We start from the raw sequence: 16,066 nt of genomic DNA, 5'->3' as shown, positions 1-16,066 counted from the left end.
ACTTCTATTGGCACAAATTTGCTTTCTTACAATGGAGAAAAAAAGGCAAACAAAAAACGAGCTTGTCTCTCATTTAGACGTCCCCTATCGGCTATATTTTGCAAACATGCAAAGACGAACGGGCAACAGGGCAGAGGCGATTTAAAAAAACAACTTCCAGATGCACTTTTTAAGCAACCTCGAAGTTTAATGACGGGTGAAGCTCCCGCTCACGTTAATGACTTGGACCATGCGCCGAGGAAGGGACTCGTATAAAGAGTCGACGTATCCGGGTTGTTCTCGAAGGTTGTCCCACTCTGTCTTGACGGCCTCCCAGAGCGCATCTGGATGCGTGCTGTGATACGAGAAAGATTATTTTTTAGAGTCCCCCAAACATTCTCAATGATGTTAATGTCGGCGCATTTTGGAGTCCACTCCAATATCTGATCAGCCCGTTCTTCAAGCAAGGCTTTCTCCACTCGCGCAGTGTGGACGAGGCTATAGTCGTGCTGCAGGAGGAACACTCGATCTTTAAATGGCCCGTCCAGCGCGTACGGGATGAGATAGTGGTCCAGAACGTCGCAGTTGCTGGCCCCTTTAAACTTTGATGGCAGTCTAATAAAAGGTACGTGGCCTTCTGCACTGACAGCTCCCCAGACGCTCACGGCACAACGACCACTGCTGAGTACTTGCGTCGTGAAGTCGGGCAGGTACCTACGTGCGAAAAAATAATGCGTTGATTAGCTCCTACGTAATGCGTGATTAAAAAACGCCTTTAACTCAAAATCATGGTTGTCAGGCCGCAGAAAAAGAAAAATACTTTTCGGCTTACAGAACTTAAATAATTGCTGCGAGAGGACTAGCGAAGAATAACAGTGTCATTTTCTACTTTTACTTGCCCATGACTTACTGCGCTTTATACCGCTGTGCTCTTTACTTCACACAAATGAATCTTATTCAGACATACCTGCAATTGCATGAACGCCAAACAAACCGCTTTTGGTCCTATCTTGAAGAGAAAGTCGATTCATCTGCACAGATGATTTGTCGCCAGTCGTTGACAGTCCACTGCTCGTGGGCGCGAGCAAATGCTAGGCGCTGTGCCTCCTGTCTTGCCGTCAAATGCGGCTTCTGCGCCGCCCCACATCCACTTAATCCGGCTTCATGGAGATGGTTCCGAATGGTGCTCAGACTGATGTCTATACCGAGGGCATCTCAAATATCTTTTGCGCCCTGAAAAGGATCCGCAACGGCTGCAGCGACAATCAGTTGGTCAGCCTCAGCCGAAGTGCACCGCTCGCGACCTGGACGTGTAGCATCGCCAATGCTGCCACCTTCATCCCTGTAAGCTTGTATTGTACGATTCACTGCAGTCATCGAGCTTCCAGTCCTGCGGCATATTTCTCGTTGCGGCACACTTTGCGCGCATAGAACAATTTCGCGTCTGACATCTAGTGGAACTCGGGGCGGCATTTTTCGTCGAATGGGAATTTACACAACGTTCGCTGATATTTATGTGCGTGTGGGCGTGTCTTGCAAAAGGTGTCTAGCCTTCTTCTCATCGATTATCAAGGTGACAGCATGAAGGAAGCCAGCGACTGCGACGTGCTCGGCCACTATCTCATCCCATATGACTTGGACGGCCCTTTGGACGATGATGTATTCTTCCAGAAGAAAGACTGCAGTCCCATCCACATTGCGGGAATCATTAAAGTCTTGCTAGAAGAACGGGCTCTGCTGCTGTTGAAGTGCACGCCAAAGGACGTCGATATGAACATAGATGAGGTCGTTTGGTGAACGTTGGAAAGCAATCTACCGCAGAACGAGTCCAGATGACCTTTGGGTGGCAGGCTTTCAAGAAGATGTGGGACAACCTCCGAAAGAGACGTGGACTCCTTGTACGATTGTCTTCGGCGCTTGACCTGTGCCGTCAACCTGCATGGCGGCTTTACCGGTTACGGGACTGTTCAGTTGCATTAAACTGCACTTTTGGAGGTTATTTTTTTTAACTGTCTCCTTTCTGCCACCCATTTCTACCTTTATTTGTTGAACATTTTGTTCTCCAGTGTAAGAAAGTGAATTTGTGTTGAAGAAACTGGTCTTGAATTATTAGCCCACTTGCTATGCCGTTGAGCACCTATTTTTATCAAGGACAGCACATCCATGCTATTGTTTTTTTTTGTCATGCGTTCCCTAGAGCGAAGCAAAGTTTTCACCGAAATTGCCAAAACGTGCTCGAGGGCTTATACTCGGCGGCGCACAAACTCGTCGCCATGAGTAGCACGGACTTCAGCTGTTCCACAGACAAAGATAATGCAGTTCCTGACGAAGCATAAAGCGCACGGTGCCGATGGCAAACATTTCTGCACGGTCCCGACGAACAACAAACCATGAGGTATTGAAAGCGCCCCTGGCGGGCAGGGATGGTACCAGCGCAGCTTCGCTCGTTGAGGCGATAACGCGAGCATCATGTTATTGAGATGGGTCAGCCGGATGTGCCGACGCCCCCTTCGCTCTTTGCCGCGCATCTGCTGATAGAACGCGCTGGCCTGCAGTTTTTTCAATTTCAGCCACCGCTCGTGTGCTCCGTATTACTTTCGGGGCACCTGTACTGCGCCTTTTTATCCACAATCTAATGCAGCAGCGGAAAGAGCGACTCGGACCATCAAGCACGGATTGCGGAAAATGCGAGACGGGAAGTCGAAGATGGCCTCATGGGGTTGTTATTTAATTACAGGCGGAACCCCCCCTCCCGCCCCCCCCCCCCCCAAAAAAAAAAAGGAAGGTCCCCCTCGGAGATGCTTCTCGGCTATCAGCTACGTTTCTGTCTAGACTCATATGCCTGCCACCCAGAGCTGCGGAGTCGTTGGCGGACATTGACGACTGGACCATCTCGCCATGCAGCAGCGTATACATGCGGAATTACTGTGCCGGCCAACAAAGGGTGCCTGGGCGTGTACAGTCCACTTCGGGGGCGAGACTAGTAGCAGGGACACGCCACTGGGAGCAGTGCGGCGCCACGTTCACCAAATCCGTCACGTCAGGAGTATACGCCAGGGACTGCGTCTGTAGAGGCCACGGCAAGTGCGCAGTCGGACGGTAATCCTGAAAGTTGACCAGTGCTGGTCTGCAACCCGAGTCTACGGGGTCGGAGCGAGAGCAAAGCCCTGAGCATCCGGCAGCCGACGACCAGGGCGTGGTTCCAGCTCCAGCTACAAAGGAGTGCCCTACTGATACCCTTCAGGGCATTCTCAGGCGTTCGACCAGGACAAAGAAACCAGTATAGTGGTTCCAATTTTAGAAGGGCAGAAATGTTGTATTCTTTGGTTTGGCGCCAGCAAAGCTGCTGCGAGCGCACTCCACATATTGGACTTATCCTGCATTCCCCCTGTCTTCTGCCAGTACCCTCTCAGCAAGCGAGGCTATTTAAGCGCTGTTCTCATGAATAAACGCGCTGTTCACTGCCAACCATCGTCCCTAAATGCTGCCGCGCAGTTTGCGCTGGTTTTATTTCTACAGATACCATGTGGCAGTTTGTTGTATTCGAGAATTAGTCTGGGGAAGAAAGTTGGTTTGGTTTATGGGGTTTAACGTCCCAAAGCGACTAAGGCTATGAGAGACGCGGAAGAAAGTTGTCTGCTGTGCTAGTCGATATACCATCCTAAAGTTTGAAAGCGCCCGGAAAGTTTGATTTATCGGGGTTTAGCTTTTTAAAGTGACCCAGCCCATGAGGGACGCCGTAGTGAAGGGCTCCGGAAATTTTAGACTACGTGGGGCTCTTTAACGTGCACTGACATCCCACAGCACACGGGCCTCTAGAATTTCGCCTCCATCGATATTCCACTGCCGCGCCCGTATTGAACCTGCGTCTTTCGGGACAGCAGCAGGCGCTTGAAAGACAACGAACAAGTGTACACGCGTCAGGACTTAACATTTGTGAGTTGTGTCAGAACTTAGATTGACGTGTTTACTTCCAATAAAACACACTTGCTAGTTCAGTTTTGTATGCCCCTACTGGTAGTCCCTCCTGTTTGTTTGCTGTCTTGAACCATCATGAATTGTTACTAACTCGCCAAATCTATAGTTCTTAAGAACAAGAGTACTGGATGGGACAAACGATACTCGAAACTGTGTTGATTCTGAACCTTTTCTACGCTGACAAGACTGCCTGCGCAGTCTCATACAGCAATGACGCGCAATGTAATCGCCAAAGATTGATGCCACGTGTGCATACCACTAGATGGGACAATGAGGAGCGTGGCCGAACCACTAACCTTACTTGCACATAAACGCAACTCTTTCTGTAGCAGTGTCACTGAGGTACCACTGACGCACTTTCCACCATGCAGCAAATGAGCGAGGCTTCCAATATCTCTCGCTCAAGCTGTTTTTTTTCGCGTATTTCGAGAGTAGTTCTGTGCAGTGCAGGGGAGCAGCCTGCGCATTTCTTACAATGGAGGGCTAGATTCGAACCACCGCCTGTCCCAAAGGCGTTCATTAATGCACCGGCCGATCTGGCCGATGTAGACTCCACCACAGATGAGTGGTATCTGGAAGACGACACTCGTGCGGCAGGTAACATACACATGTTAGTGCTTCTTTTGGCAATCAGCACGGCGACGTGGCCCTTCATCTAAAAATCTGCATAGCTGCGACAGGTTGCTCGGCGCAGAGAATACTAGCTTTACGCTATACTTTTGAGGCAATTCTCGTGAGATTATGCGAGACTTTGTGTTGGTAGGGCATAATCTCACACTTTTTGTTCTTATGGGATGGGTGCTCCGGCTGGCATGGATCAGAATAAAAGTACTTGGTCTTCTTTAAAAGCGGTTCTGGTACAGCCTGCACCAGAGCCTTCGGGTAGCCGGATTTAACCAGCTTCTCGACCTATGTGGCAAAAGAAGCAGCTATCATATGCTCACAAGACAGCCAAGGCTGACTTGAAGCAAGGCGCCACCGCACCTCACTTTATCAGCTTGGAGCGCTGCGAATGGAAAGGCAGAAGTGACTTTCTTGACTTCGGCATGTATCAAGAAGAACTCTAGTTTGGGCTAGTTGGTTCATGATTCAAGAGGAAAAAGGCGCAAAAGACGTGGACAAAAGAGACAAACACAACAGGACCAGCGCCTGGTCCTGTTGTGTTTGTCTCTTTTGTCCGTCTTTTGCGCCTTTTTCCTGTTGAATTCGGCATGTATACCCAGCATGCATGATGGTCGTGGCTAAACAGAATTGGTAAGTTTAAAATTCAAGGGCTTTGTCTTTCGGAATTTCCACAGTAAAACACAATCGCTCCACGCAATTGCTAAATGACATCAAAAGTTTGTCTGTGTAGCTTTTAGCTACAGGTTTCCGATAAATGAAAAGATTCTAGAAAGTCGTCTACAATGGTCGACTTTTACTACGCTCGAGTGAGCTGTTTCTAGTTGGTGCGATAGCAGACGGTAAAAACACGAGCCAATGAAGATACCTCAAAGCACACAAGTGTATAATCTAGGTAAGCGGCCAGTAGCTAAAGGAAGTACTGTTGGTTGGTTTATGGGGTTTAACGTCCCAAAGCGACTAAGGCTATGAGAGACGCCGTAGTGAAGGGCTCCGGAAATTTCGACCACCTGGGGTTCTTTAACGTGCACTGACATCGCACAGTACACGGGCCTCTAGAATTTCTCCTCCAAAGAAATTCTAGCCGCCGCGGCCGGGATCGAACCCGCGTCTTTTGGGTCAGCAGCCGAGCACCATAGCCACTGAGCCACCGCGGCGGCTAACGGAAGTACTCTACGGTGACACCACAGCTGTTCTGAAATGCTACACTTCCGTGCAAGCCGAGCTCGTCATGCACGGCACTGGACAGTTCCCCTTGTGATATTGAATAGAATTCCTCGATGTCCACGGATATCACACAGTTGACACCCTGCCGTCCCTCCTAAAGGGTCTTTACGCGGGTCTCTGAGCTGTTGAGCTTGAGAAGACCTTCCGGGCACAGCTTCGAAAGGTGTCGTTGAAGGTACTTGTTTAAGAGTGAGGAGTCGATCACACTTGGCGATAGTGGCTTGAAGGATTCTCCGCACTGCTCCTGCGACGCATACCGACAATCACCGGGTTTGAGATTCGTTGGCCGATACCGCCACGCGCGTGGACGCTGTGGCGTTCGCGGGCGGCCAAGATACAGGCCTGCGTGATCTGCGGGTCACGAGCACCGGCTTTTTATCACTTGACGAGCACTGCCAGCTGAGCTGCGAACGTGACACGGAAAGAATGCTGGCGGTGCGCAACGCGTTCGAGCTATGCGATACCGCCGGAAGCATGCATCCCCGAAACAGTCTGGTTAAGGCCGATTCGCACGACGGACCGTTCGCCCGCGGCCCGCGCACTACGTGTGCATGCGTCAGCACTTTGAGAGTCGCGCTGGATGCATGGATGCCCTCCCCTCAATGTGCTGACGCATGCACACGTAGTGCGCGGGCCGCGGGCGAACGGTCCGTCGTGCGAATCGGCCTTAACGAATGGAATACGTTTTCACGAAGTGAGAAAAAAAATGCTGCATTAGGCTGACAGCTTTCAAACTGCGACACATGACATAACCCCCTTAAGCATGTGGGTATACATTTATGAGACTGTATCTTCAAGGTCGAAGAGATGCTAAAGATAACAGTGTTGCAATGTTTTTTTTTTTTGCATTGAGTTAATCGTTTGTGAGGCTGATGAATTTCCGAGGCAAAAAACATTTTCGGCTCGCAGGTTAATGACTGCTTAGCATGCCACATTGGGGATGTGCCATAGGAATGATAAATAGAAGCAACAGGTGGAGAACTTCCCTACCGAAAATTGTGATGTTGCAATGGTTTACTGCATTCGAATGAAATAATTTTTACTAGTGATATCAAAAGAAAACACCGAAATATAAACTTCACACACGCAAAAGAAACCAACATACAAAAGAACATGAATTATAACAATATTAAATGTTATCGAGAATTTGGCGACCCTTTCTGTTCAGAAAAACAAAAGACATCCGTAAAAGATGGGACCTCCTCGCCGTTCTTTTACGAAACGGATTCTCTTTGGAACCGAATAGTACAACTAATCTACGAAATAAGGAAAAAGCCGCAGTCGTTCCCATTCTTCCTTTACGACTTCCCAAAGTTGACCCCAACTCGCGGTGCTAAGGCAAGCCTTTTTTGACAAACTCTTCTTCATCTGGCTCCTGGATCTGGGGATCTGGCGCCGACATGACAGCCAGACACTTACATCATGTTCTTTCTCAGGTCCTGCAGATGATGGCAATTTTCGATGCGGCCGCGATATCGACTTGCCTGCCGCTGAATGGTGACGCCGCAACCGAGCATGTCTGTCCTGCTGAAGTGGCTTTTGGACTGACGTTTCACCGCTGGACCTTGAAGCGCTACCGGCGCTTGAACACTTCATCGACTGGCAACCCTTGAGCCCTCTGTACAAGCGTGACCTATATAAACCCCTGACGCACCCAGCCAAACCGGGATCTGGCGCCGACATGACAGCCAGACGCTTACATCATGTTCTTTCTCAGGTCCTGCAGATGATGGCAATTTTCGATACTGCCGCGGTATCGACTGGCCTGCGCTGAATGGTGACGCCGTAACCGAGCATGTCCGTCCTGCTGAACTGGCTTTTTGGACTGACGTTTCACCGCTGGACCTTGCAGCGCTACCGGCGCTTGAACAATTCATCGACTAGCAACCCTGGAGCCCACTGTACAAGCGTGACCTATATAAACGCCTGACGCACCCAGCCAAACCGGGATCTGGCGCCGACATGGCAGCCAGACGCTTACATCATGTTCTTTCTCAGGTTGGTTACTCCTACCTTTCTGTTAAGGGAAAACTGTTTAGAAAACCGGCGCTGGATCCCAAAGTGGCTGTGTGCATGCTGTCTCACCTTCTGTACGATGTGACCGCGATTTGTTCAGGATACGCACACTTTTCGCAGACACTGCTTTTGCTTGCGGGAGACGTAGAACAAAACCCAGGGCCTCTGTCTGCTGAACAGGAAGAGCAGATGTTCGAAACTATCATGAAAATACCTGTGTCCTTCCAAATTCTGGAAAACTAAAGGATACTAACTGGCCGATAAGCGAGGACTATTCGGCTAAAGTTCGACAACAGAGGAAAAAACTTATACATTTTGCTAAAGAACGCGGAGGAAAACTGAAACTGCGGTTTAATAAACTACACTTGAACAATAAAACTTTCATGTACAACATCGAAACAGACACTATCACTTGCGTAGAGCAATAGCCATCACCGAGCCCTTCAGTTAACCCTCGAAAAGTTATTGAAAGTGAACTTGTTTGCAGTGTCGTTAACTGCCGTAGTCTAAAAAATAAAACTGACCAATTTCACTCGCTTCTGGAAATAACAAATGCACATGTGGTAATTGGAACGGAGTGATGGCTGGACAGCAACATAAGCGATAGCGAAATATTTCCTACCACCTATACTGCGTATAGGTAGGATGGCAATGCACGCGGAGGTGGTGTGTTCATACTTGTTCATAGCTGTTTAAGAAGTACGTCGCTCAACCTTGAGAACTTCTGTGAAGCTGTCTGGTGCCGAATTCTGCTGAGAGATGGTACTTCCTTAGCAGTTGGTTCTTTTTATAGGCCTCCAGGTTCTGCCAGTGCAGAGCCATTTTTTCAACTTAGTAACGCATTAATTGCTTTAAAGGCAACATGCATTATTCTTGGCGGAGATTTTAATATACCTAGCGTACAATGGTCTTCTTTGGAACCAGTAATTCGCACTACATCCCTGTTATGTAGCGCTTTCCGTGAGGTGATCAATGCCCACTCATTATTTCATTTCGTTCAAACCCCTACGAGACTTGGCTTTACCAGTGACAATGTGCTAGACCTTCTTTTCAGCAGTGACCCCAGCCTAGTCTAATCTGTCACAACGCTGCCAGGTATAAGCGACAATGATGTAGTTCTAGCAAAATTGTCTTGTATTGCAATGAAGTGCCAGCAGTCTCAAGCACGCAAAGTGTTTTTTTTTTATGAAAAGGGAAATTACGGTTCCTTATCGCAGGCGCTCGTTGCGTTTTTTCCTCAATTTCTTTCACATGGATCTTCTCTGAATATAGATTCTTTCTGGAACTTCTTTAAAACTAAAATCTTATCCCTGACGCACACTTTTCGCCTCATTTCAGCTAAGCGCCGTGGCGATAAGCACTGGATGAATAGAGAGTTGCGAGCTATGATTAACAGACGTAAACGCCTGTTTCGTCGACACTGTGATACGCCTGCGCTAACTCTGTATTCCGGGATGAAAAGCAAACTAAGAACCTACCCAATGAAATACGCAAGGCTGAAAGGGCTTAGTTGAACAGACTTGGGCAAAGGCTAAAAATAAACCCAAAGAAAGTCTGGAAATATGTTAAAAATATAAGAAATACGAGTGCCACTCTGCCTGACATACTAGATGGAACTCATTTTGGTAAAGGTATTTTGTATAAATAAATAAATGATACCCCACACATTTTCGATTATGTTGAGGTCAGGGCTTCTTGCTGGCCAGTCCACCATCATGATTACTAGTCCATCTACTTGGCTGTGTGTGTCGGTGCGCCATCCTTCTGCAGCAGGAAAAGTCCATCAGGGAAAGGGCCATCAAGCACATATGGCACCAAAACAGTCCCCAAGACAGTCATGTGTGCCCCGGATGTCATCCCATCCGTGAATAGGTAAAGTGGTCCGAGGCCAGCTTGGCTTACTGCTCCCAAAACATGCACAGAGGTACGGCCGCTTGAACGAACGTTCCATACATATTGCTCGTATTCACTGGAATGCATTGAAAGTGTGCGAAGAAAAAGCAAATAGATCAGATTAGGGAGCACATGATGTCCAAATGATTATATGGTATACTTTTCTAGTGAAGAATTGAATGCATTATAAACGCTGGTTTCTCTGAATCCTGCTAACGGCAACCGGGCAGCACAGGCACTACTGATTACGACTTGAACCGCAGTCTTCTTGGTTGCAGAAAACGCGTCACGGAAAGCTAAACAATAAAGCCGTGTTTTTTAACGCGGTAGATTAGCAGCGCTTCACAGCATCATGAAAAGTCATGTTTTGACACTTGATTTTGTTCTTTTGAAATTTATACGCACCCATCGGCAGAAATGTTCGGCTCACAATGGTAGAAACGTTCAGCGCATGATAAATTGTCGCCTATGGGCTGCACCCTTCTGTCATGTGCTGCTTTCTCCGGCAGTTATGGTAGGTATTTGAGAGCTCCAAAGTAATCTTGATACCTGGATCAAAGCCAATGTCTGAAGCTTGGAATTTGGCTGGCATCTTGACTTATGCCAGTAACTGTAACAAGGAAAAGTAAGAAAAAATTTCAAAACTAACATTTTTTAAGAACTACAGTAAACAATAATATAATAAAATTCCATAGCGAATCGTGTCGTAAATTATTTCTTTATTTTGCCGGTGTGGATAATAGATTAAGGGGCATATGGGCAGGGCTTAGCTTATGCTGAAAATGATTATTCCGCGCTCACCGACACCTTTCAGGCCGCCAACATCTCTTCTACACGTCCCACTTGGTGTAAAAGGTGGCTTGGTCTGTGAAAATCACAGCACGCCAGTTGTTTGGTGTCCATGACTCGCAAGATGAAGCGAACTCCTGTCCAGCTTCCCTGTGCGACTGTTCGAGACGAGTCTTCTGGGCCGCGACCATGCTGTGGATTCCGCATTCATGAAGCCTTCTTTTAACGGTTGACACGCTTACATGAGACAACCCAAGCTCGTCTTTAATTTCCCTAGAAGTCAGGAAAGGGTCAGCGACCGCCGCAGCAATGATCAAACGGTCTTCTTCAACGGACGTCGCCCTTGTAGGACGCCCGCGTGGAGCGTCGGCTATGCGGCCTTCTTTGTAAAAAGCCTGTATCGCCCTGCTGGCGGTGGCCATGGGCCTCCCTGTTGCACTGCAGATGGCTTTATGAGACATTGTGCGACCCATGATAGCAACCGCATGCCTACCGCATGCGTACGGCGTCTTGCAGGCGGGCGCATGCAGGCGGGGAGGCTGCCGTGGCCACCACCGGCTGGCGGATGCCACCGCCGTGAAGAAGCACGTTTCCAACGATCCCCGTCGATTCTTGTGAGCAAGCGTACACTTCTGACGAATGCGGCTTTGTAGGGAGCCAAAAGGAATGTCTTGTGCCATGTGTAGAGCCTACCTCGGCCGCGAGCACTAGCAGTTTCTTGACGGGGTTGTGCGCGAGATAGAACCACTCGAGCAGGAGCCGCGACAGCAGACGAGTGTGCCAGTTGCTCCCGTAAACATGCTGCCGTCGTTCTCCAGCCGCCAGGAAAGTGACCTTATCGGGATGGTTGAAGAGAGGCGATATTTATGGGATATCACGGACCCAAAATACCATCGACGTGATTTGAAAGAGTCTGCTTGTCAAGAGATTGCTACCAAATTGGGACCGGACAACACAGGTGAGCGCGAGTTACCTGTCCTGCTCCTTTTGAACGTGAGATGAACAAGAAAGCAGCGCTGTAATCCCCCCCCTATGAAATAGCAATCAGAATAATTTAACTGAGTTCCAGTTTGATTGCAAGAATGATGTGTATAATTATGCATTTTTTTACTCTGACAGGGCGGAACAAAGTTGATGAATCTGTCGATATTGTGGCGTGATTTGTACTGATGTGAACTTAAGGTGACACGTCTTCAATTATTTTTCAATTGGGCAAAAAGCCGGCCGGAATGGCAATGCATCGTGGAACAGCAGCGCAAAATACGGAATGCATTGAAGTAGACACAGGACGCAAAAAGCAGACGCATGTAGCCCCTGTTTAATTCTGTGTGTTGCGTTTTTTGCGCTGGTCTTGCACATTTATCAAGCTGGTTACAATTGTAATTGTTCGGTTTTGCCTTCTATCGTACCATTTCTGAGTCGTATTTTTCGCATGATACGATTTTTTTTAGCCTTCTTATTTTTTTCTATTGTTGTAAATGTGCAGACCCCACTCTGCTACAACTGGAACCTGTAGCTAGCAGTACTGTGGATAAACAAAATTAGGTGTGGTGTCGTGCTGGCCATCATTGTGTCTATTGTTCTTCAAGATTTCTAAAGAGGTGATGCCTTATTTTTTGCAGCCGCAGCAGTCAAGGTGAGGTTTTCAAACCTGCGCTCGCAGTTCCAGCGCGAAAACCGGAAAGTTAAACCGAGCGAAAAATCAGGAGCCGGACAAGAGGATATCTATGTGCCACGATGGGTCCACTACTCGGAACTCGTATTTCTGCTGAGTGGATGCCCGAAGCGTGACAGTCGGTCAAATATGGCATCGGCGAATGTAAGTCACAACTTTGCCCTTCAGTGAAGCCAGTTTTCTTGGGCACTGCACTCTGCCTGGGAAATCAACACTTGCCATATTTGTGCATGGATGTCTAGACGTGCCTTTTCCCCTCAGTTCCTTTACTTGGTAATGTTATTCCTCTTCAGCGCCATTCTGCGAATAGCGTACCTACTATATTATAGCTTATTTTCGCTCAATAAAAGAGCCCTACATTCATTGTGTACAGGCCCAGCTGTAGAAATATTTCGAAACTTTTTATGTTGGCAATCTTTTTCATTGCAACAACTCAAGTTTGATGGTCCATATTTCCTACAAAATCAAGCACGATTTCATTTCTCTCCGCAGTACTTACCTTTCTAGGAATATAGCATCTGATTTACATGTGGTTTCCCTATCCACTACAAGATCTAGAGCTAACTATTTAATAAAGGTCAGGTAGCCACCTTGCAACCATGTGTAAGGTGTGCCAATCCCTTGTAGAAACTGCACAACAAAGTACCAGTGTGTTTGTCTTTAGTAAAACTGAAGATGTTTTTATCCTCTCTATAATCTTAATGCCAGAAATTGTTGATATTGTGCGGATTAATTTGCGTTATCCTCTTATACTACTTGTTTTAATAATGCTGTATTTTCCCAGCCTCTTTGATTTTCCTACTCTGCTGTATTTATTTTGAAAATTGTTTTGCTTGGTACTGAATAATATGGTAACACCTTAAATTTTCTTTTCACTCCACTGTGCACACATTGTAAAAGTGTTTTGTCATATGTTTTTCCCGTTCTGCCTCTGGTGTCACAATATGTAATCCGGGTTGTAGGTCTCATCAAGAGCCATACTTTGTCTGCGTTCTTTAGCCCATCCTCAGGGCCGTATTGTATGTATAATATGGTGATATAAAATGAATACTTCCACTACTAGCCCAAACAAAAATAAACAATTCAGCAAGTTGGAAGGAATAGAATGAAAGTGAAACTCCGCGATACTTCTGCTTTATTTCACAGTCGCAGGTTGAAAAACAGAACGAAGAGGCCGGATCAACAGAGAGCGCTCAGTTGTGCTCAGATGAGACGCAGCAGCCTGTTGACAACATAGAAGATGAGGCAGTAGGCACTGCGGTCGTGGTGAACGATGGGCCTGCAGACAACGGCTGCACTTCGAGGGGCGCTTCAGCCACTCCACCCACTGTTCATCGGAGAGAGCCTGCGAAAAGAAAGCAGAAAGAAAGTTGTGGACGCGAAAACAAGCTACTTATAGAAGCAGCAGTGCATGCTTTAAATAAGTCTGCAAGAGCTGCTCGGCAAAAAGATGAGTGCGACGATTTTGCCGCAACTATGGCCAATGCACTGCGGCAGGTGCCTGAAGGGCCGCACAGACAAATGGCCTACTTAGCAGGATATACTGCCATTGTAAAGTATAGCATGGCACTTCATAACACGCAAGTTATACAGGAAGCAGATGAATGATCAGGGACGTAGGCTGAGTGGAGACTCAAACAAAATTCACATGTGCCTAATTGAATACGGTGTTGTGTGTTATAATTATTCTACAACCGAAATTAAAATTGAAGTAGTGTCATCAGATGTTATGGTTTGTCATTTTGTTGTGTGAAGTGAGTCATTTTTATGTCAGTGCATGTCGTATGTGTGTAATTTATGTAAATTCAACAGAGGCGCAGAAGAAGCATGCAGTGCTTTGGGACAATGTGTATTATTTTACCCATCTTTGATTTCCTTTTGTGATGTTATTATAGGGATAGTGATTTTGTAAGTCTCTTTTTCAACCGAGGTGTGGAAGAAGCATGCAGTGCTTTGGGACAATATTTATTATTTTACCCATCTTTGATTTCCTTTTGTGATGTTATTATAGGGATAGTGATTTTGTAAGTCCCTTTTTCAACCGAGGTGTGGAAGAAGCATGCAGTGCTTTGGGACAATATTTATTATTTTACCCATCTTTGATTTCCTTTTGTGATGTTACTATAGGGATAGTGATTTTGTAAGTCCCTTTTTCAACCGAGGTGTGGAAGAAGCATGCAGTGCTTTGGGACAATATTTATTATTTTACCCATCTTTGATTTCCTTTTGTGATGTTATTATAGGGATAGTGATTTTGTAAGTCTCTTTTTCAACCGAGGTGTGGAAGAAGCATGCAGTGCTTTGGGACAATATTTATTATTTTACCCATCTTTGATTTCCTTTTGTGATGTTATTATAGGGATAGTGATTTTGTAAGTCTCTTTTTCAACCGAGGTGTGGAAGAAGCATGCAGTGCTTTGGGACAATATTTATTATTTTACCCATCTTTGATTTCCTTTTGTGATGTTATTATAGAGATAGTGATTTTGTAAGTCCCTTTTTCAACAGAGGTGTGGAAGAAGCATGCAGTCCTTTGGGACAATATTTATTAGTTTACCCATCTTTGATTTCCTTTTGTGATGTTAGTATAGAGATAGTGATTTTGTAAGTCTCTTTTTCAACAGAGGTGTGGAAGAAGCATGCAGTGCTTTAGGACAATGTGTATTATTTTACCCAACTTTGATTTCCTTTTGTGATGTTATTATAGAGATAGTGATTTTGTAAGTCTCTTTTTCAACAGAGGTGTGGAAGAAGCATGCAGTGCTTTGGGACAATATTTACTATTTTACCCATCTTTGATTTCCTTTTGTGATGTTAGTATAGAGATAGTGATTTTGTAAGTCTCTTTTTCAACAGAGGTGTGGAAGAAGCATGCAGTGCTTTAGGACAATGTGTATTATTTTACCCATCTTTGATTTCCTTTTGTGATGTTATTATAGAGATAGTGATTTTGTAAGTCTCTTTTTCAACAGAGGTGTGGAAGAAGCATGCAGTCCTTTGGGACAATATTTATTAGTTTACCCATCTTTGATTTCCTTTTGTGATGTTAGTATAGAGATAGTGATTTTGTAAGTCTCTTTTTCAACCGAGGTGTGGAAGAAGCATGCAGTGCTTTGGGACAATGTGTATTATTTTACCCATCTTTGATTTCCTTTTGTGATGTTATTATAGGGATAGTGATTTTGTAAGTCTCTTTTTCAACCGAGGTGTGGAAGAAGCATGCAGTGCTTTGGGACAATATTTATTATTTTACCCATCTTTGATTTCCTTTTGTGATGTTATTATAGAGATAGTGATTTTGTAAGTCCCTTTTTCAACAGAGGTGTGGAAGAAGCATGCAGTCCTTTGGGACAATATTTATTAGTTTACCCATCTTTGATTTCCTTTTGTGATGTTAGTATAGAGATAGTGATTTTGTAAGTCTCTTTTTCAACAGAGGTGTGGAAGAAGCATGCAGTGCTTTAGGACAATGTGTATTATTTTACCCATCTTTGATTTCCTTTTGTGATGTTATTATAGAGATAGTGATTTTGTAAGTCTCTTTTTCAACAGAGGTGTGGAAGAAGCATGCAGTGCTTTGGGACAATATTTACTATTTTACCCATCTTTGATTTCCTTTTGTGATGTTAGTATAGAGATAGTGATTTTGTAAGTCTCTTTTTCAACCGAGGTGTGGAAGAAGCATGCAGTGCTTTGGGACAATGTGTATTATTTTACCCATCTTTGATTTCCTTTTGTGATGTTATTATAGGGATAGTGATTTTGTAAGTCTCTTTTTCAACCGAGGTGTGGAAGAAGCATGCAGTGCTTTGGGACAATATTTATTATTTTACCCATCTTTGATTTCCTTTTGTGATGTTATTATAGAGATAGTGATTTTGTAAGTCT

The 16,066-nt window shown here is 45.7% G+C and overlaps 1 pseudogene; it reads left to right on the top strand.

Annotated features, from left to right (window-relative positions):
* The first annotated feature begins 1,143 nt into the window (after positions 1-1,143).
* On the top strand, positions 1,144-12,019 carry LOC149356957 (uncharacterized; annotated as a pseudogene).
* Positions 12,020-16,066: the final 4,047 nt, after the last annotated feature.

Source organism: Amblyomma mixtum, chromosome 3, assembly GCF_055824585.1.
Source record: "Amblyomma mixtum isolate Tamu chromosome 3, ASM5582458v1, whole genome shotgun sequence".
Lineage (NCBI taxonomy): Eukaryota > Metazoa > Arthropoda > Arachnida > Ixodida > Ixodidae > Amblyomma > Amblyomma mixtum.
Note: the sequence above shows the minus strand (reverse complement) of the source record. Positions and strands in the feature narration are given on the sequence as shown.